The sequence below is a fragment of the Amblyomma mixtum genome, chromosome 5, assembly GCF_055824585.1.
Source record: "Amblyomma mixtum isolate Tamu chromosome 5, ASM5582458v1, whole genome shotgun sequence".
Taxonomy (NCBI): Eukaryota; Metazoa; Arthropoda; class Arachnida; order Ixodida; family Ixodidae; genus Amblyomma; species Amblyomma mixtum.
The window spans coordinates 104,927,234-104,948,438 of record NC_143016.1 but is presented as its reverse complement, the minus strand read 5'-3'; the positions used below and the strand labels follow the sequence as shown (position 1 = coordinate 104,948,438).

The 21,205-nt window shown below is 43.7% G+C and overlaps 1 long non-coding RNA gene across 1 annotated transcript in view; it reads left to right on the top strand.

Moving 5' to 3' along the window:
- The window catches only part of LOC149343251 (uncharacterized), a 159,642-nt gene extending 142,969 nt beyond the window's left edge, over positions 1–16,673 (top strand). The window contains exon 3 of the long non-coding RNA XR_016282700.1: positions 16,622–16,673. This is a non-coding gene — a long non-coding RNA (uncharacterized LOC149343251). The remainder of the gene's footprint in view (positions 1–16,621) is intronic.
- The last annotated feature ends 4,532 nt before the right edge of the window (positions 16,674–21,205 follow it).

Sequence of the window (21,205 nt, the reverse complement as noted above, 5' to 3'; positions counted from 1 at the left end):
GGCGCTGAACAGTCAGAATCCCAGCGAGAAATTTGAATATTTGGTGCATCCCATTGCTTTTGAATGGCCGTCAAAAACAACTGATGTGAGCGGAGGAACTCTTTATGGCTCATATTTCGAAGCGGTGAACAAGAGCCAACCATAAAAGTTAACCTTGTCACGCAGAATCTCCTGGGACCCGTAGCTTTATCAAACTACAATTTTGAAATGTCATATCAGTGTATGCTTGATAAATAGAGCCACTTATGTTTTTCGCTAAATGTCCATCTATTATAGTTAATTAGATAAATATGCTCCACAAGTGGCTAGCGGTTTAGCATTGCTTAGCACAAAATATTGTGTGAAAGCACAGTTTTTTGCAAATGGACGCTACCGACCTGTACCTCAAAGCGCGATTGAGGTGTTCAGTGACCCAGGGAGCTAGTTATGCGCGTCTTAAAATTTTTCATTGTCAATGCCTATTTACTCAATGTACGCTGGTGGCCTAAGCCTCATCCCGCGCTTCTGCAGCGCTGCTGTCAACGCCGACGCGTATTGCTCTAATGCCGTATGTGTCTCTGCCACAACCTTGTCCACGCCAACGTAAGCAGTGCACATCTCTATGTCACTACCGCCTCACAGCTCAATATTAGTTAGATGTTAGTATTAGGTGATGAAGAAGACGATTTGGGACGCACAGTTCGACAGTGTGTTGAAGTTTAACACGAGGCCTGTCGGCTCTGGCGATAGCCTAGTGCTCACATACAGTGGCCAGCGAATTTCATCTGTTATTTAGTTTATTTATTTTTATTTACTTATTTCACATGGCACGAACTCACACACACCGGGAACCCGCAAACATCACAAGATCTTGCTTGGGCATTACCCATCCGAAAAATGCTTTCGCACACTCTGTTACACGCAGAGACGCATCGCTTGCGTGCAAACCGTCATACGAGGCATTCACAGTATACTGCTTCCACAATAGCATGGCGTTCTTGACTGGCTTAGTAGTTACTCTAGGAGTGCCTAACAGTTTTATGCGATTGATGATCCGGTAAGGAAATGAATTTTCCCTGCCTACTTCCTCTGCTTCTCTTTCCTGTTTCCTGAACAGACTTTCAACAGACTGCATTTCCTCCAGGAGAATGATGTTCACTTTAAACTGACGGTTCTGACATCAGCGAAAAAAATACGCGCATATTCTTTGCGTTATCCTTGAATAATAGAACATGAATAAAAAACATTGCATTTTCCTTTATATGCGTGTCTGAGTGCCTTGTTACTGCGTCATCCTTTAGGCTTAGTTTAATTTTTTTTTCTGGCTCAAAGAAGTTCAGTTAGAGTGGAGTTCTTAGGCCAGTAAAAGTAACTACTTAGATCCTTCGTTTCTTAGTCCTCGAAGAAGGGTGAAACATTTGATTGATGAATAAGGTACACTTCCCAGATGGAGAAAAAGTATGGCAGGGTATTTTGAAATACATGTCTTAAAGCACTCAGGCGCAGCGATGTACGAAGAAACATGTCCGGCTGGCTCCGTGAGAGACTACATCCGCAAAGCACTGAGCGCTTAAACCACCTAAGTTTAAGCAATGCAAAATGAACGAAACACAGAAAGTAGCATCGAACGAGCTATGAATCTGTAAGTGAAAAAAAGAAAGAAGAATGTAGCGCTGCTCAGCACCATATGTTTGTGTTCTTTACCTTTGACACTGTTTATATCATTATGAGTCATGAACCAGCCAAGCTGTCGATAGTACTTACTGGGCTTAGATTTCTACATTCAAACCAAATGTATTGAAGCGTCATGTCAGGGAGGTACTTTTATCTATTGCATTGATGCTCTATTACAATTAAATATTGTTTGTATTTCAAGTTATCCTGCTGTTTTGCACCAAAAAAAAAAGAAAAAGAACGTTTGTAACAAAGAAAAAGAACTCTACATCTTGCCTTTCGGCTCTGTTATTGTGATCATAGGTTTTGTTTTGCTCAATGCGAAGTTTCTTTTATTCTTGCGTGTGGTGCGATACAACAGTTATCTTACCAGATGTACATGTAATTTTAAGCTAACGTCATGCATTGTATGATTTGCGGCTTTGTGTGCTATGTGCTTGTACTTTCATATCACACTAGAGCAACGTCAAATGTCGCGTCTTCTATCATGTATGATTCGAGGAAGCAAAAGATGTTTGTTTTGTATGTGTTATCTGATATTATATTTGTAGCGCAACTGCTGCGCAGTGCCTGACGCCAGAGGCCTTGTCAAGCATCAAGAGCCTTTAGTTTCTGTCCCTGAATCGGGCTCTGTATATTGTCTGCTGCTGAAAATAATACGTAAATAAAACGTGCAATGGAATTTAACTGTTCGAGTTCCTGCTCCATTGACTCAACATTAAGCTGCCTAGCACATTATTTAATCTATTCAGTGGTAAACATAACTAAAGAGAAAAACGTGTCCTCAAGGCTGCTACTGGAATCATTCAGACAATCCTTAAACTATGAGCCGCCACGACGGCTGCATGGTTATGGGCAGGGCTGCTGACTCGAAAGACGCGTGTTCGATCCCGACCGCGGAGTCGAATTTCGATGGAGGCGAAATTCTTGAGGCCCGTGTACTGTGGGACGTCAGTTCACGTTGAGGAACCCCAGGTGGTCCAAATTTCCGGAGCCCTTCACTACGGTTTCCCTCATAGCCTGAGTCCCTTTGAGACGTTAAATCCCCAGAGACCGTAAACCAAACTTACACTGTAAATAGGAGAAATGGAAATCTGCCGGCAATCTACTAGAGCTCATTGCGTCACGTATTGTGTACCTAAAGGATGACTAAACCTTGGCCACTTCAGGGAACAGGGAACCCGCGCGTGTTCTGAAACGTCGAATTGTAACCTTGACATGGTCAGTGACCTGCAACTTGTTCAATATAATGCCAGACCAGAAGAACTTTTGTCGAATCCTAGACGATTCAAACTAAAAATATAGCAAGAATTACGTGCGCTAGCTTGAAAAAGAGTTCCAAAAGCAGGTGCAGTGAAGTCGTGGTCGTTAGAGTCTCCGTCATAATTCCGAATATCGGTGGCGTTCCCAGGAATACAAACAGGAGCTGCTGTGCATATTTAGCCGCAAACATCTAGCTGCAGCTGAAAATTATGAGCTTGTTAGAAAAGCATAGCAGCAGGGAAGTCGATCCGCGTTGGGGACGCCAAGAAATGGAACTAGAGCAGTAGATTAGTGTATAGCCAAACAAGTTTGACGTCAGAATGATATTGACTAGAATATTGGTGTAGTGTGGGTGATACTTTATTCTTACTCCTGTGGTTTCCATTTTTTTTTGGTGCCATTACCATTAACTGAAGAGTGCGCTTACCCCGGATACGTCGGAAGCAAGAGCGTTAGTAAGTCTCGCGAATAATCCAAGCGCTCGCTGAGACCACGAATTCACGCGTTCAGTGAAACGACCATTCGTAGGCGCAGTAGGTGCTCGAATAAGTGAGCTCTGCAATTTTTACGGTCCGCGGTCGCTAATCAAAGCGGCAGGAAATTAGTTTGGGGCTCATCAGGTTGGAGCAGGTTGGAGCTCATCAAGAACGCACCGAAGTTATGCCAAATCAGCCCCGAGAACTTATATCTCCTGCGCGCAGGCGAGGAAGCGAAAAACAGCAGTACCACGAGGGGAAAACGCATCGTTATGCGCTGACGACTACCTGGCGCTACTGCTCACGCGTATAGTTATCGAACCCGAAAAGGAGATTAGCACTCACGAAGACCAGCAAAACCTAGCGCAATCGCAGTAGTAGTCGAGTTTCCGTCTCGCGGACTTCCTTGATCAGAACATCGTAGAGAAAGAGCGAAACAGAACCGCAAAGACGAAGCTATACGAAAGAAAAGAAAGAATGCTCGGGTCTTCTCTCTTTTTTTTTTTTGTGGAATGAGAGAGTGAGGATGAAGCGCATCTGTGTAGCTTTTTTTTTTCTCCGGCGCACTTTTTCACGCCAAAGTGGCGCACGTGCGGAGACGGAAAAGAAGAGACGTGCGGAGACGATGAACTGCGAAGACGGGAGAAGTACATAAATCACTCACCTGATAACTCTCACACGGTACTTATAAGTGCGAAGAAGAATATAGAGAACGGCAAAAGGTATATTTAAGCAACAGCGGCAAGAATCGCACGAATGAGAATCAAACAAGAATGGAAGTAACTATTCATGCGAAAGCGAATGCCTAAATGACGCGTAAGGGATGAGTAAAATGCTGCTCGTGCTCGGCGTCGAACCGGCCTTGCGTGGCAAATATTCATGAGCCCCGACTCTAGTGTAGCGGAAGTACATTAAGGTGTAAAGCGTCGCACAAAAAAACAAAGCAAGAGTTGGGCTGGTGGTAGGTGGAAGTGAGTTTATCTTTTCGTGATGACGGAATGATTTCGACCAACTGCTCGTTAGAATGACTGTAATATGCCTCGTCGAGTAAGCACTGGGCTTAAATTCTTACATCTTTGATCCTTCTTTGCATTTATTGTTTGTTTTTCTCTAGTTTTAGTTTAGCTGTATATAGGCGTATGGGTTAGCAAGTTTAACGGATGATAACCGGAATAGTGAGAGGAAAGGAAAAAATTTATATTATTCATAATCGTGCGCATTTTATTAGTGACAACGACAGGGTTATGTTGGCGAAACTTGTTTGGAGGCGAACAAATGAAGAAAGCGAAAGTTCACGGAAACCAAGGAAAGCATACGGAATGTTCCGATCTTCTTTATTTGTGGTGTTGATCAATGAGAAATTAAAAGCGAAAATATTTCATGCCAGAAAGATAAAGGATTACACCTCAAGAAAAATCAACCACATGATATCGTTTGTTTGGTCAAAGGGTAGTTGGCTGACATTCAATTTAAGGACTTTGTTCAAGTGCAGATAACTGATACAAATATGGTGCGTGACAACGCCACATGCAAGATAGCCTCCTGAGGTGTTCATTATTGTCCAGTTGGAAAACTTTTGAATTCCCAGATTTCTTATATCAAACACGCTACGAAAACAAAAGAGAAATTTCCACTCTTCAAAAGGATTAATTATGCAGCATTTTTAGGGTCTGTTTAATTCCATTCATTGAATAACCACTGCTTTCAGGGTCCCTCTTGTCCTCCTTTTGAACTATTCTTAATGCAAGAAGTGTTCAAGAAATCGAGAAAGAAAAAAAGGTGCGTTACTAGCTGCAGCCTAGCTGACCCAGTGGTTAATTTTATTTTTGTTTTGTTTAGTATGCAACTTCTGATTTATGTTGAGTGCTTTTGCAGCACTTTGAACAAGCTGACTGAAGAATCAGTGTGTCTCCAAAATGACTGCGTGTTTCAAACATGCCCTAGCGGATGCTTGCTTACTGACTTCTACCACGCTCTATATTGAAATCGGGCATCCACAGTCGCTCTCAGTCTCACGCTTATTGAGCGCTTTGCGTACTTTGATTAAAACATGGTAAGAAAAAATACGGGCATTTAAAGCAGTTCGCTACAGAAGTAACAATATGTTTATTTCTTTGCTTGTTAGATGTCACACAAGTTTATTCTGCTTTGACCGCATACCCCTCACAACTGAAGACGCTTAATAGTTTTCATTAATCCAGCAAGCAGGAGTGAAAACATGGCTGATAGCTTGCGACTGACCCGTACCTAAGCATCCAGTTCCTCGCCAGATGCCAAGAGATAATGTGTGTTGCGTAATTCCCCCAGGGCTAACCCATCGACTGGTCGCAGTCTCGAGTAAAGTCAAGTTTTGGTTTCCCAAACTCGCATAATCGCTGCCCTGCTATCTGTAAGCCGCCGGCTTGTAGCATGGCCGAATGGCTGGAATTCCTCTGGGCACTCTAAGCCGGCCCCGCAGACGTGCTTAAAGCCAACGTGCGGCCCGGAGCTTTAATGAGATTAATCGAAGGCACCGAACCTACCTTGAAACCTTTCATTAGCGGAGAGATCGATTAAGGTCACTAGATGCAAATGCATTGAACAGAAGTGGATGGATTAGCCAACATTTCATCACTTTATCCTTATGCCGGCCTGCAACTTCTCAAAATTGCCCTCCCCTCTTACTCTAGGTAGTCGCTCAGATACGCCATGCATAGCTCTTCAGTTTTTGTAGTAATATCTCGGGAACACCTACCAGACGGTCGTTTACGGTCCCATGAGGAACCAAAGTGTCGAAACTGACGAGAGTGCGCGCATGCGCATACTGACCTATATTACGGCGCCGGAGAAGCATAGAAGACCGCAAGAACACAATTTTGAGCACGACCTACCGTATATAGATAGTGTAGAAGTTTGGTCTAGTTGATGGCAGGTCATTATTAAACCACTTCGAGAAAAACAAGGACTGATGACTGTGCCGTACACATGGGCGCTGTTTAAATAATGATCAAATACAGCTACTGCTGAAGACGAGCGGTAGGCAGCGGCTACTCTTGCCGCAAATAGAGATGAGTGCAATTTCAAATTCTGTTTTTGTACGGAAGGTAGTTAAGACGCATACTGACAGCAATGCACTTTCAGATCAATCGTGTGGTCGTTGTCAGTGCCCTGCCACAGTGTTCGCAATGTGATTTTAGAGAATTTCTTTCTTCCGCCAAAACAGTAGCCCGCGTTGTACATTGCAGTAATAGCTGTTCCTACCTCACGCTAGCAATGATGGCTTAGTTTGTTATTTCTTAAGGCGGGGCTTACCTGGATTCATTGATAAATTTTCTAAAACAAGTGCAATAAACTATTTTATTTATCTATTTACAAAATGCTGTGGTTTTAGAGGTTAAGCAGGTGGGTTCAAAGGAAAATAGAGCAAAAAACAACAAACTTCGACAAAACAAAGCAGTTATTAAGACGGCGAAAAATATATTTACAAGCGGTTTTAAAGGATGTATATAATATTTGTGAATGTACGTAAACTGCTATGCAAGTTCACGAACGGAGGAGTCAGCATAGCAAGAAAACACTGTTACTCAAAAATAAGTACCCCTAACACAGGGGGGGAGCGATCAGTACAGGCCTAATATTATTGTCACTAAACTAAAGATCTGAGAAGAGGTAAACATAGCTTGCACATAGGCAACAGCAGCGTCCATGCAGACTAACCAGGAGCACTGTGAGAAGGTTCGTGTTTGTGTATTCCGCTTACCAGAACCTGCTCCGGCCTGCATTGCCGAAGCTAAGTGGGGTTCACCGTCATGGCACACGTCACATCTGGTGCAAGCTATCTAGTAAATACATATTGCAATGCACTACCAAAGTTACTCAAAGATTCAGACGCAGAAATAGTAATAGGAAAAGCAGTCAACTCTGTGGTCGATCATCGAAAAAATGAGTTTTTGAACAGAGTTGTTGTTGCCTTGTAACACAGAAAATTATGAGCACAGGGATGTCTCCTTGTTACCTAGTAAAGAGCTGAACATAGGCTAGCAGGTTTAGATTAGTTACATAATTGCAAAGTTAGAAGAGGCCAGCTTAAGTCTGGCTATATTTACCTGGCTTTGTGAAGAAGGAATATTTAATTCAAGCATCAGTATTGATGCCGAATCAATATATTCATACTTGTTAAAGATAAAATGGACTGCTCGTCATTGAGTCATTTCTAGTATGTGCTTGTATTTTAAGCGGTATGGACAGACACAATGGAAGTATGCTGGAGTTTCGACAAAACTAATGTCTTTTAGGCCAGAAGCTTTCACTCTAGCTTATACAGCGCGGATTCGGGACAGCAGAAGAAGACATAAAGCCTCTAGCTCACAACCGCTTTTCTTGAAATTTAGATGAAACCAGTGCATACCTTAGCGCAATGAAGCAAACAAAAATAAAACATTGACATAAATCGGTCAACACGCCATCGATCTCTCTACATGACAGACCTTACTTCGTTTTATAAAAGTGAAGGTTTTGATGTGCTTGTCTATCTTCTCTTTTTCGCATATACAGATAAACGCACGATTGCAGTTCCAGGTGGCAAGTCAGTTGTTTGGACAGGTACGGCCAGAAGTAACCGGAAAATGCTATTGCCTGTTAACATTTCCTCTGCCTTGTCTGAATGAAATTCTCAGCCGTGGTATGTGCATGCGGGTAGTGGGCGCTAGTGCACGTTCTCATACACAACCGATGTTTCTTCTTTTCCATTAATGAAAGACGGGATGACATTTAGAAAATATTGACCTGCTCGATTAACTCTTGAGCGCACCGGTACACATTCAGTTGTTTCGGATTGCCGGGGTAGTGTTTGTTTTGCTGGCAGTAAATCAGCTAACGTTAGAGCAACTGCGCAGCAACGATTGTAATTCGTTAATTTTCCGACTTAACCAGTCAACAGCATGCTGATGTCGACGCTGGAGCAACTTACCAATCACTAGCAGCATTTGAGAGAGAGTTCGAATCAAGCAGCTGCACTGGGCAAGAGTTGTCTAAATTGTTTGATATTTCATTTGAAACCATTATAAATCATCGTAATAGAGGCATTTCATGGTCACGAAGAGCATACAAGGTAGTCTTCTCTTTAATGATTCTGCGAGCTGCCAATGTAGGCAAAGGGCAATTTGGGCTCAGCATTATCTGCGCCTACGGAAACAACAGCGGCTAGTGCACGATGCGTCTCCAAGCTAGTGATAAAGACGCTGAGTTCCCACTTAACTCACCTGAAGTTTCTACAAAAATAAAAAAAGAAAACGCTAGCTCATAATAAACACATTCTACTTTGAACAGAGCAGAATGGGTGCGTAAATAAAATTCTAACCTTTAAAGGGGCTGCGAAACACTGCCTGGGGGAATACCGGCTATACTTCAGGTGGGTTCTTTATGTCACACAGATGCTGACTTAAAAAGAATTACAGGAATCGATGCACAGGAACGGGAGTTATTCAGTGAAGAAATTTCAAAATACAAGCAAACAAAACGCTGCCCTCAACTCGATTTTGGCGGGGCTTCCCACTCCTATTTCGCTCTCCCAATGACGGCACCTGGCGCAACCAATCAAAACAGCCAGCCAGAGCACGTCGCGGAAGCTTGTACTCCACGGTTGCCTGCTCTCTGTGAGACTGGCAGCGTTGTTTCCATGCCAGAGCGCCCCTGGTGGTGTATTTTTACTTTACTTGCTTTGCAGGGCTTTTATCTAAGACAAACAAATTGTTTTTGTTGATCTAATATAAAACGCAGACAGGTGACAAAATGTGTCTTTATTTATTCACACAATTTGCAGTATATTTACTCTTTGTCCGGTCATCAAGCTCGCGCCAGGTGATGTCATATCCGCTGCTAAAAACCCGCCACTGTGTGGCGACACCATCAGAGCCATGAAGTTGTTTTTGGGAGGACATTAAAATATTAAGAAACGGAATGTACGCGGCATCACCGACGCTAATAGCACCATTATAACTCACTGTATGCAATCAACAGGCAAAACAGTTAACTAAGATTGTGTTTCTGGGCCCCTTTAAATCTGGTGCTCTCCTTTTCCAGCGTACGTTTTACATTAACTAGGATCAAATTTAGAGGCTGGAGCGCAAGGAAGAAAGACAGGTAGTAAATGAAACAGTGTCACTGTTATCCGAGTACATGAAAAAACAGTGGGCGCTCGTTGATAAGCTCGTTAACAGACCGATTAACAGAGGAGAAAAATTTCCGATGCCTGCTCTTTATTTTTGTAACCTAACGATCGCAAACTATACGCAAAGAAAGCAATATGGTACCTATTTCAAGGGGGGAAAACATGTCGCAACAGAGAGTGACACGCAGCCAAAAAGTGGAAAGAAATGTAGCGTGGAGAAGTTTTTATTCGGCGGAAAGCTCAGAGGCGCTGCAAACTCGTCTAGCCTTCTAAACGTTGACCAGTTTCGATGAAGAAAATACATGCAAGGCCACGATAGTGAACAGAAGCACGGCAGGCAAGAAGGTGGGCCCAGGAAAAGGAAATCAATAACCGAGGGAATCGAGGAGACCAAGACCCCGGCAGACAGACTCTGTCTTCCGCTCGATCGGTGTCGATTCCCGCAGGCGCTACTTGGTAACCTCGAGACAGATCGGCAATTGTTTCGAGTTCATCCCTCATTAAATAATAATTAGGCGCGAGGGTTACGTGCAAGCGCAGCCGGTGTTCAGTAACTTCCTAGTCATAGTGCACATCTTTTCCTCATTTATCACAAGCCCACAGTGAACCAGAATAGAACCGTGACGCAAAATACGCACAGAAATGTTTCACTTAGCCAGCGTCAGGGCAGGGGCGCAGTGGAATGGAGCTACTGCTTGTTGACAACCCTAAAGGTACCACTTGCGAGTTCAAGTACGCGGAGGGAAAATTATGTCCCAGAAAAGTTGGATGGATGTGCCTGGGAACCACACATGCACATGGGATCGTTATCAGCCGAGTAAAATGAGTTTCTGTCGAAATGCTGTGTAGGTATGCCTTCCTTAAATACTAATCACCTATCATGAAGGAATGATCGGTTGCTTAAGCAGGGTGTCTAACCTATGGATTCTTAAAATGAAGGCTGGCAGTGAGACTTGATGTATGGACCCGTCAGTGACCACACACTTATGAAAGGAACGCAGATATGTCCCTGCGGACAATGCTACATATGTGAAAGGATGAAAAATAAAAATCTCGGACTTCGCTGCTGGTAGGAGGTGACAATGCAGGGAATGTGCACGTACTGGATTAGAGTTGTGCTTTCCGGTATCGTCACTGAATTTTTAGCGATTCAGTGCTTAGATAGACTTATATGATGCTTCCAGGCCTTTCAGAGAGAGAAAAAAAATAACAAAAGAAAATGAAACTTCAGGAGATTTGCGATTCATGTGACTTTGCGTTAAGGCGCCAGAGTTCTCTCATTCTATAAGTCTTTTCTTTTTATCAAACTATGCCACATATACCGAACTGGAATGACTGTGAGGTATTATGCTGGTGGCTGTGCTATAAATATAGGGCAAACACACAACCTTAAAACTGAAAAGTGGTTTTGAAGAAAGGAAATGGCGCAGTAATTGGTGGCACCCAGACCGCGCCGTAAGAGAAGAGAGGAATGAGGGAATGAAAGAAGGAGAGAAAGAGATGCCGCATAGGAGGTCTCCGGAATAATTTCGACCCCCTGGGGTTCTTTAACGTGCACTGACATCGCACAGCACACTGGCGCGTTTTGCGTTTCGCCTCCATCGAAACGCGGCCGCCGCGGTCGGGTTCGGACCCGGGCTCTGCAGCTAAGCGCTCTCACCACTAGCCTGGAGATTCTCTTTTTTTGTCGCAGCGGAGCTCAAATACAGGACATTGCTTTGTAGAAGCGCAGTCATACAATATGGTTTCAGGATAGTGCCTAGATTGTAAACGAAAGCAAAAAGGAGCACCTCGTGGTACCATACAACCAATCGCTCATTTTGTGGAATAATTTTTTTCTGCTAAGCAGCAAGGTGTATTAGTATAATTATACAGCATAAAAATTTTTGCGTTTATATCTTCAAGTCAATGTAGCCGTAAGGCGTTGTTGCAGGTTACAGTATAATATTGGATGAAGCCAATCAGCCTTAATTTATTATTGCCTTCCGATATAATATAGGCACCTTCGGCGTTGCCACGCACCGGTTGTTGAAACAAGAGCAAAGCAGACGTTTGGGCAAGTTGTTGGCTAACCATGATGAAAAACGGCGCAAAATATACGGGACACACACAAGAGAAAGAAGACACCACAAGCGCTGGCTCGCAGCTAAGTTTAACGAATAGGCAAAGGCCTAAAAAATGCAGGTAACCACCGGAGATGTGCACATAGACCGAGACAAGTTGAAAAGAATGAAAAAAAAAAATGTGGATAAGTACAAAAAGTGACAACTCAGGAGCAAAGGGTAGCTGATTATCCAAGTTGCGGAATTCTTTGACAAGGCCGCTGAAGGCTGACTAACACACCGGTCTGCTTTTTTGCTAATGAAGAAGGCTGTCATCACCTCACGAATCAGATGGTACTGATGACGGAACAGTACAGTGGTGAGCAGCCTTGTCTAGAGCGCTTGAGCAGTGCGCACTTGGTAACAAAAACCGAAATTAGAGAGCAGCCCCTCATTTCAGGGCAAAGTTTTCGTGCCTGCTTTGTTTACGAGGCTATCTGGCGCTACTTTCGTGCAAGCGTTGCAGCTAGACTCTAGAGGCTGCCACAAAATCTGGATTCGTTTGCAAGGAAGTGCACCGCCCGAGCGCTCTAGACAAGGCTGCTCACCACTGTACAGTGGTGTTCTACGCTATTCTGTTGTCCACATGGCCGTGTGAAGTTTCCAGTGAGTCCCTGTATTTATTCCTTCGCCTTTCCATTAAACCTTCAGCTGCGAGTCAGCGCTTGTGGTGTCTTCTTTCTCTTGTCTGGAGTAGCTCTATGCAAGTGAATTAAGCGCACACCCTTTGGAAAAAAAAAATTATAGGCCGCCAAGTTTGCTTCTTCGTGGTGACGCATGGCTCAACTTTCACTACGAGAGCACCGAATAATTCGAAGAAGAGGGGAACTTCCCTCCTCTCTCGTCTAAGAGCATGAAAATCGAGCCTTTAGAAAAATTTGTAAATCCTACATTTTCTTTTCTAAAGCTGTACGCGACAATGCGTTAATATCTGGTGTTTTAGTCGTCACGACATAGGTACTCATTTTCTTGCATTAGAGTTTTGCAATTATTTGAAATTTCTACACAAAAACGGGATCTTTTGCTCACTTGTGATCGGTGTCGCCTGCGCGCCATTGTGTACGTTTGCATAACAAGCCCAAGATTCGCACTGAGACGATGAAAACCACGAGGGGAACAGTTGGAGCTGATGACTGCATTCACTACACTAATTATGAATCACCGTGCTGTCGTCACAAGTTCGTATCGTCTTATTTTTGTTTTTTTATTGCTTTAGCATTGGAGCCCCAGCTATCGCGAAAAGCGTGCGGCATTGGCATATGAAGCCCCGCAGGAGGAAAGCAAATTGGAGTGAGGGATATCCCAGGTTAGGCAGCGAGAAGGAAACTTGGAGAAGATAGAGGGAGAGGGGGTGGGAGCTAGATTATAGTTGATTGAAGGGTAAGTGAGAGGAGATGAACTGAAAGCAGAAATAGGGTAAGAGAAGTGTGGCAGAGAAGGAAAAGCAACAGAGAGTACAGGTTAAAGTAGGTAGAGGGCGAGTTGGTGGGTTTTGACGGGTGGGAAGAACAAAGCTGCTGTAACCAATCAGATTCGAGAAGCGGTGACAGCAGCGAGGGACTACGGCGTGGCACACTGTGATTGATGAGTTGGATCAGATGAGTAGAGAGGGTGTAGTGCATGTCAGACGATGATTGGTGAACTGGATAACGCTACCCGCGACCGTCAGGGGGGAGCACCAATACTAACATGTATTCTACTGCATGGATCTAATGGATCGTCTATGACTCTCTTTTTGACGCGTCATGAGCCTCTTTCTCATAGCGCACCGTCTTCTTGAAATGGGTTTCCGTCATCCTAAGACACAAGCACAGCACGATAAAAGCGGTCACAGTAAGGCTGACTGGCTTAAACCGCGAAAGGTGAATCCTGCAAGCGTTCCAGGAAGGAAAAAGAGAAGAGAAGCAGCTGCGTTCAGATTGGAAGTAGAAGTTACATTTTCGAAACGAAAACTCATCGCCGCGTGATGAAGAAAGTCTGAAGATCAGGAAAATACTTCTTTCCGTGACCTGAACCGCTGCGCAAGTTTTCTCCAACTTCAAGCACTCCACGTTTTCCGTGGTTCCTTAGGAAGAAGCAAAAAAAAAAAAAATGGTAGGGCAGAGAAACGCCGCGGGGTCTCATTCCTCCGATCGATGCCTTCCTGACTGGAAGTGCCCCTTTGAAGAACGGAAATTGCGCATTGAGCTCTCAAGCAGCGCCTGCAACGATAGCGCCATTAGGCGCTAGTTGAAAGTCCCCGCCCGCTCGAACCGCGCTTAGACTACAATGACAAGAGGGCGCCGTTCACACCTCTTTGGCGACTGAGTTAACTGCGCCAACCTGACGTGACTTCAAGGCGAGCTCAAATAGCGAGCGCTGCGTGACCTACACGAGTTTTTAAACCCACCGTGCATTCAGGTGAAAACGTAGAACGGCGGCGAGGGAAGAATATCATTTCGAATTTATATTAAGGCGAGCTCCGATATTGAGCGCTGCGTCACCCAATGATGATCAATGATGAAGTGGCGGGGAAGCAACGCGTCCTCAATTTTATTTTTCTCTCTTTTCAAGTTTTATGTCCTACGTCTTCAGGTGTGCTTGGATGCAGCCCTCTCTGTGAACTCCCTGGAAGTGTCCTGAATGTTTTTTGAGAATACAGGCTCTGTCAAAGTTGATCTTACCTTAAACCCAGTAGGTTCTTTCGGTTGTTGTAGGGAAATAAACAGGGAACCAACTTTAAATCGCAGGAACGTAAAGGGCTTATCGATTTATTTTGCTTGTTGAACAAGAATGGCGTCCCTGAATCTGTGTGACAAAGCAAGCAAACTTATACAAACTATAGCTGTCATTGCACTGTTTCAAGATATAATTGACGTTCGTAACATCAAGTTTTCAGAGGGAAAATACAAAAAGCTTTGCAAACCCTGCGTGCTCCATAGTGATGGAAGGAGAAACTCATTAATTGGGTTGCGGTTAGAGTGCTTTTATGTAGATTTCTGGTTCCACGCCAAATATGTACCAGAAGAAAATAATTGTAGGAATGAATACAAAAAAACTCAATAAAAAATAGATGTTTAAAATTTAGTCCGCCGAGACTGCTTGTGCAAGTTCAGTCATCCAAATAAAGCTGTATCAACGTCATGTCAATTAATAAAACTTCCTGAATACTCTCGGTGTAGGATTGTTCGAGTTTCATTGGTTTTGTAAGCGCATGTCTCCTTTTCAGTTTACCTTCCCTGTGTGGAGAGCACTTATTACACTTCCCAACGAATCCATCGATTAGCCTAGAGGGACAAGGCGATGTGAATAATAGAAATTTTGGATAGACAGTAATATTATGTAATAGAGATAAACAAAAACAGAATAAGTTAATCCAGGACCACAACTCTGTGTGTTTGTTTTCAAAAAACCAAATACTCGTCTTGCTTGTTCTCGATTTTGGCTCAGCCACCTTTATACCCATGGACCGACGAGCCGTCAAAATGCTTATTTTGCGCAAACATGCTTATTTTGCAAAAACATGTTTATTCACTGTCCGCTAAACACGTTCAACGAACCGCTTCTGTAAGCGCAATCTACAGAGAAGACAAATATTTCACATGCACTATACATAGTACGGTCTCGTTTGAGATTATAAGGTGGTTGTGCGAGTGCTTTGTATTTCGGACTCCCCCCCCCCCCCCCCATCCCTCTGTATTCTATTCTCTGCTGCCCTCAATAAGGTCAAAACATTTGACTGACGCTTTTCTGTTCGTAAACTGTTGTGGGACTCGCTGATGTCCCATACTTATGCATAGCTATATATAGCCCTAAATAAAATACAACCAGTGTTGTGTATGCACGGTAAATCTCTGTGTGGACGGTAGAGCGCAAGCATGGCCTCTAAACCACGAATACTTTCTTTTTTTTTTTCGTTGCGACTTTAGGTTCGCGCAATAAATACAAGCGCGCACTATTTGCTCACGTAATCGAAGAACTAGAAATAGGTGTCTAAGGATCAATAGTTGCAGGTGTGCGCCTGTGCAGATCGATGTTCACAGGCGTGGAATGGGGCGTTACTAAGGCGGAAATTTGTTCGTGGAGCATGGTGCGTTGACTCTGTACGTGTAGTCATGACAAAAAATAAATATTCCTAGAAATAAAGAGTGAAGTCTCTGCGCTGCGCAGCAGTGAAGGCAATATTGCCAGCCATTGCAGCCTGTAATGCTCAGAACTAGACTGAATTATAGTGTGGGTGGAAAATTTGTTGCTTTCATTGACGGGAGCAGAACTGCGGTAAACAAGCATTGTGCGCGCCGACTAATTGGCTGCTGCGGCGATACGACGATAAATTCATCAAAGGAATTGTTTCCTGGCTGTAAGTTCAGCATTATTTCTGCAATTCACTAAGAGCGTAAAGAATTGTGAATCCAAAGTGTATTAATCACAGTGCTCTGCACACCTAAGTTTATGTCACTTCCACAAAGCATTCCGGTGGCTTCAAATCACAGTAACAAGCATGACGTGGGAAAGGCGATGTGTTTTGTTTTCAGCACGCCAGGTAGCGAAAAGCAATAGCGGAACTCGCATTTGTCAGCTATATACCTGTTTTTGTAAAATTTAGTAATTAAAAGCATGGAAGTTTCGACTCTCATTACAGAGCCTTTCTCTACGGAGTTAATTCCGCATAAAAATACAAGCTAGTGAATGAATGAGTAATCGCCGGTGTGTTTTGGTCTTTTAGCACCGCCGGTAGTTCTTTTCTGCAGTAACAGATACAAACAACCAGAAGCCGCGGTATTAGCTTGTTTACGCTGAAGTTTGACCTTGCCTTCCCGCAACGTTTTTGTCGCCTTAAGTGGAATAAAACACGCTTGCCGCGCAAGCAACGCGTCCTCATTTTTATTTTTCTTCCTTTTCAAGTGCTATATCTAATGTCTGCAGGTGTGCTTAGATGCAGCCCAAATTTGCTTTGAAAAGTTTCGCATCACTAAAAACCATTCTTTTCTGCTTTCCAGGCTCCACCTGCTGCGGAGAACGGTTATGCTACACGGCTCAGTGCGCCTAACGGTAAGTCATTTATCCATCGGTCTTTTAATGAATGCCAAAAAGTGATTATAAACAACGAGAGTAAATGTTGGCATGCGATGTATATTGATAATCTGAGTCGTTTTATTGTTTGCTCAATGGGTACCGACCTCTCGACCTGCCGCTTTTCTTGTCACTGCTGATATCAGCCTTTCTGAAAGGAAGTTTTGCGTAAGTGTAAAACAAACAGCTCGTTTACATGAGAAAATAATGCCGCACGGAAGACGCCCCAACACCCAGCTCACGTTACTTGCACTACCTTGAGGCCTACTAGGAGGAAAGGCCGTCCAACCTTACATATCCGATTGATCTACATTCGCCCAAAGCACCTGTCTAGCTGTCTACAAAAGTGACATTCCAGGATTACATCAGTACCGCTTCATATCCAGTTCTCATTTGGGAAGGGCAATCAAGGTTTGCTCAGTTTCTTGTGCAACTATTGAACGTGAAAGAAAACTGCGATGTGTCCCCTTTTAAGCTTCGAAGTTTGCTGCGAGCATTCAGGCCGTCTGGGTAGAGTCACTTCTAGTATGAATTAATGCATCGTTTTACATACTGAACCCGCTTAAACTGAACTGCAAATGATTTTAACATAATGCGTTCCTCGACTGTGTGTTAGCTGTCAACCTATTTACCTGCGTGCGTCTCGGCCATTGTCAGGACAGTCTAGTCGGACGTTAGCTGGACTACCGTCGGCTCTAGTAAATAAACAGAGTTGTGGATGCCGTACGTGATTTCCCCGAGATTCATGTGGATCAAGCAACCGCATTTCTCACAAACTAAACGTTCGAACTATGACGAACCGATAAAAGTAAACAGAGAAGCCAGACTCAATGCATGCTTATAAATAGCGCGATCTTTCTCCTTCTGGGGGGTATGAAGCAGCCAAGTTTTTACTGCTCTGCGTGACCTATTTTGGTGTTCTAAAGATCTCCTAACAGGAACGTGGTCCTGCAGCGATAGGCACAAAGCCGATTCAGCGCCTTCTGGTTGGAAAATGGGTAGATTCGCACCCAGACCGAGTGTTCCTCGATTTATTTCGCTCACCCTCTGAAAGATGGTGGCACACAGATATTTGAAACCAGACGGCATCTGGCTGTCGCATTATTTCTTATTCACGCTTCGCTATTAAGGCTGCGTTCTATTGACCTCAGGACCGAAAGGTCCACCCACTCTATCGTTTTGTACATTATGACAAAGGCATGACGAAACTGTTTCGCGCGTTCATGTTCGGATATGTCCTCCGTCGGGTCCGTCGCGCCATCGAAGTCCGGCGTTCTGAGTTACGGTGCGTTTGCATAAGGGCCCTGTTCATACCGACCAAAGTCTACCCCTAGCGTTTTTCGCAACTCACGCATGTGTCCGACAAATCCGTTTGATGGCCCAGGCTCGCCAGTTGAGAAGTTGCTGAATGCAAATTTTAGCACACAGAACAAAAGATCGTTGGGATTAGCAAGGAATGCCTCATATTTACCGTGTCCCAAAAACAGCAAAGTATTAGATGTTGTTGAACTCAGTTCCTTGCACAAAATTAGCATCTTCAGGTGCATTCAGCCCTCAAAGGCCCTGTAAATTTGAAGCAGTGAAGTTGGCAAGCAAGGGAAGTTTATGGATAAATGCGTACGCTTTGTTCTTTAAATGGTAGCCGTGGCACTCACAGAAGGTAGCAGACAGACGGTGTGAAGTACATAAATGTATGGCGAAGGCTACTAAACACGCAACTTAGTCAGCTGTTCAGTATGTGATTAGGTGAAAGAGTGAGAGCTGTGGGTTATTCAAGTAAACCGAATGAAGACGAGTAGATCATAAGAGTACAGACTCCTCTCCCGAAGAAATTCATGCTTCAGTAATGATATAAAACCTCCCAGAGTTTTGCTAAGGAGTTTTCTGCCGTACTTAAGAACCTAAGTGTTTGTTTATTGGTTTAGTGGGGTTTTAACGTCGCAAGGCGACTGAGGCTATGAGGGACGCCGTAGGGAAAGTCTCCGGAAATTTCGACCGCCTGAGGTTCTTTAACATGCACTGACGTCGCACAGTACATGGGCCTCTAGAATTTCACCTCCATAGAAATTCAGCCGCCACGGCCGGGATTGATCCCGCGTCTTTCGGGCCAGCAGCCGAGCGCCGTAACCACTGAGCCACCGCGGCGGGTCTTAAGTGTTTTTGGGTGGGCTGCCAGAAGCAATGCATACCGGTATTGTAAATTAATTAATGATGAATTATTGCTGAGAACATGCTTTAATAAAAACAAAACCCTCAAAAGTTAGTAGGAGAGATACCTATAGTATAAAGCATTGAATAACAGCCTTTATTTGCCGCTCTTAATATTTACTCAAAAATGTTAAAATGTGCATCTAATTGATTTTGCAAGCCGTAAGGAATGATGTACTCTCATCTTTCACTGAATCATTGAAATGACATGGCTCAAGCTATACCCAGCGCCGTCCATAAGGTTTCCACATCTTCTGCAATCGTTGCTGGACGGAATCTTTTTATTATCGTCTCTTCACGTACTTGTCAAAAACATTATGTCATTTTTGCGTTTAATAACGCACTCATATGTGGACTGAAGCCCATTCAGATGCAGGTAATTGTATTGTACAAGGCTGCCTTACTTTGCTACCGGAAGGTCAAGATAAAGGAAGCAGTCTTTCATGACAAGTGGGCAACATTTTTGGAGTGTCTAGGGCCTTTCTGTTCCTTGCAATGCGGCAGATCAGTTTGCTGCATCATAGTCTTTATGATCTAAGAACAGATGTTGCAAGACTGTTTAAGCAAATTACCACTTAGAGCGGCTATATTGGAGCTAGATTGTTAAGTTGAAAGTGATGCTAGGAGCCATTTTTTTTTTTTTTTGAGAGAATACGTTTATTGCCTTTTCAGTTGTGTTATTTGGTTGGTAACAAAGCTGACCTTAGCCTTTCGTTTTGCATCTATTTTTTTTTTCAGTGATGCTGGGAAAAGTTGTGGACATATTGAACTGCAATGGCTTCCAGAAAATAAAAACGTTCTTTAGAAATGTTAAAGAAAACTGCATAGGTTTGTTTGACGCAACCAGACAGTTGAGACATGGAAACCTGTTTGGTGGCGTTAAACTGGCTTCAGCTTGTCTCAAGACCTAGCCCAACAGTCTACACTTCTGTAGCATAGATTTATTTTATTCTCTAAGCAATAAATATCTCATCTGCAACTTAACAAGCAGCTCTAAGTAAGATGAGCTAAGGAAATGGTCTAACGTCAGATGTTAACTTTTATATGTGTAACATAGCAAATGGTTCAAGCCCTCAAGTGTGAAACATCTAAATTCTATGAGAGAGGTTTTCCTGGATTCTGAATAGTGTTCAGGCAATAAATTTGAGTGCCTTCATACTTGTGCGGCGATATTATAAAATCTGCTAAAGTAGACATGATATCTTCTAAACCGTTTATAATAACAGGCTGTTAGTTCCATGTTCATAAATTTCCTTTGCAGTCTGACATTTCTGTTCGCGAAATACCGGCGTAGTATTTGTGCCGAGAGCATATCCTTGCTTGTATCTCTAGAGCTTCAACTTGTACACTGCACTTATTCCTGCGAATACGCTCCCGATAACACCTCAGCGAAATCTCGCAGAACGCCCGCCTTTGTCGACGAAGTTCTTTGAGCAGAACCGCTAACCTCCTCTCTGTGCTCAGATTCCTCCAACGCAGGTTCAATCCTTCATTAGAGTTCGTCAGAGGAAACGTGTTGAATATCGACCGGTGGTACATGGCACTTGCGCCGATAATTTGAAAACGATGAAAGCTTTGAAAGCTACGGGAAAGCTTTGTGCGTACGAGGAGGTTTTCAACGAAACCGGAATCTTACCAGACAGCGCCGAGGCGAAGCTAGACCTGCGTACTTTCAGGAACACGGGCAGGTAATTTGCCGCGGCGGGAAACTTCAATTAGACCGCCATTCTATCGCTTTCGGACTCGGAACACGCGCTAGGCGCTGGTGTCAGCGTGCTCTTTTAGAGCGCATAAGCCGGCTTGTGTGCTTTCGCGAGGGACACTTTGGCAAACACAGCTCCCACGCGTTCCACTCGAAGTATACCGACACGTTGCGTGACTTAACTCGTTACCAGGAAAGACTCCTTGCATCGGCACCTCAAAGGAAAATGCTGCAAAAGCATTTTCACCGAGATGCTGAGTGCGCTGAAGAATATGCATGGCACTTTAGGTCTGTGTATTGCAACCCATGTTTAGCTTGAACTTTCCAAACGCTTATACAGCAGTGGCAACATTGTCACTCAAGTAACTGTAGCGTAAACAACATCGCAAATAACACCGGAAATTAGACGGGACAAACCAGCGGAGAAGAAAGCTACACCCGCTGACTTGCAACTGAAGGCAACCATTCAGATTATTTCAAGAAATAATTAAAAGAAATAAAAGACAGTGGGGCGGGAAACGATATGAAAGGCGATTTTAATCAAATAAAGTTTCCACAAAACCGGCTGCAGCTGAAAAAAGAACAGCTCTGCCAACGTCAA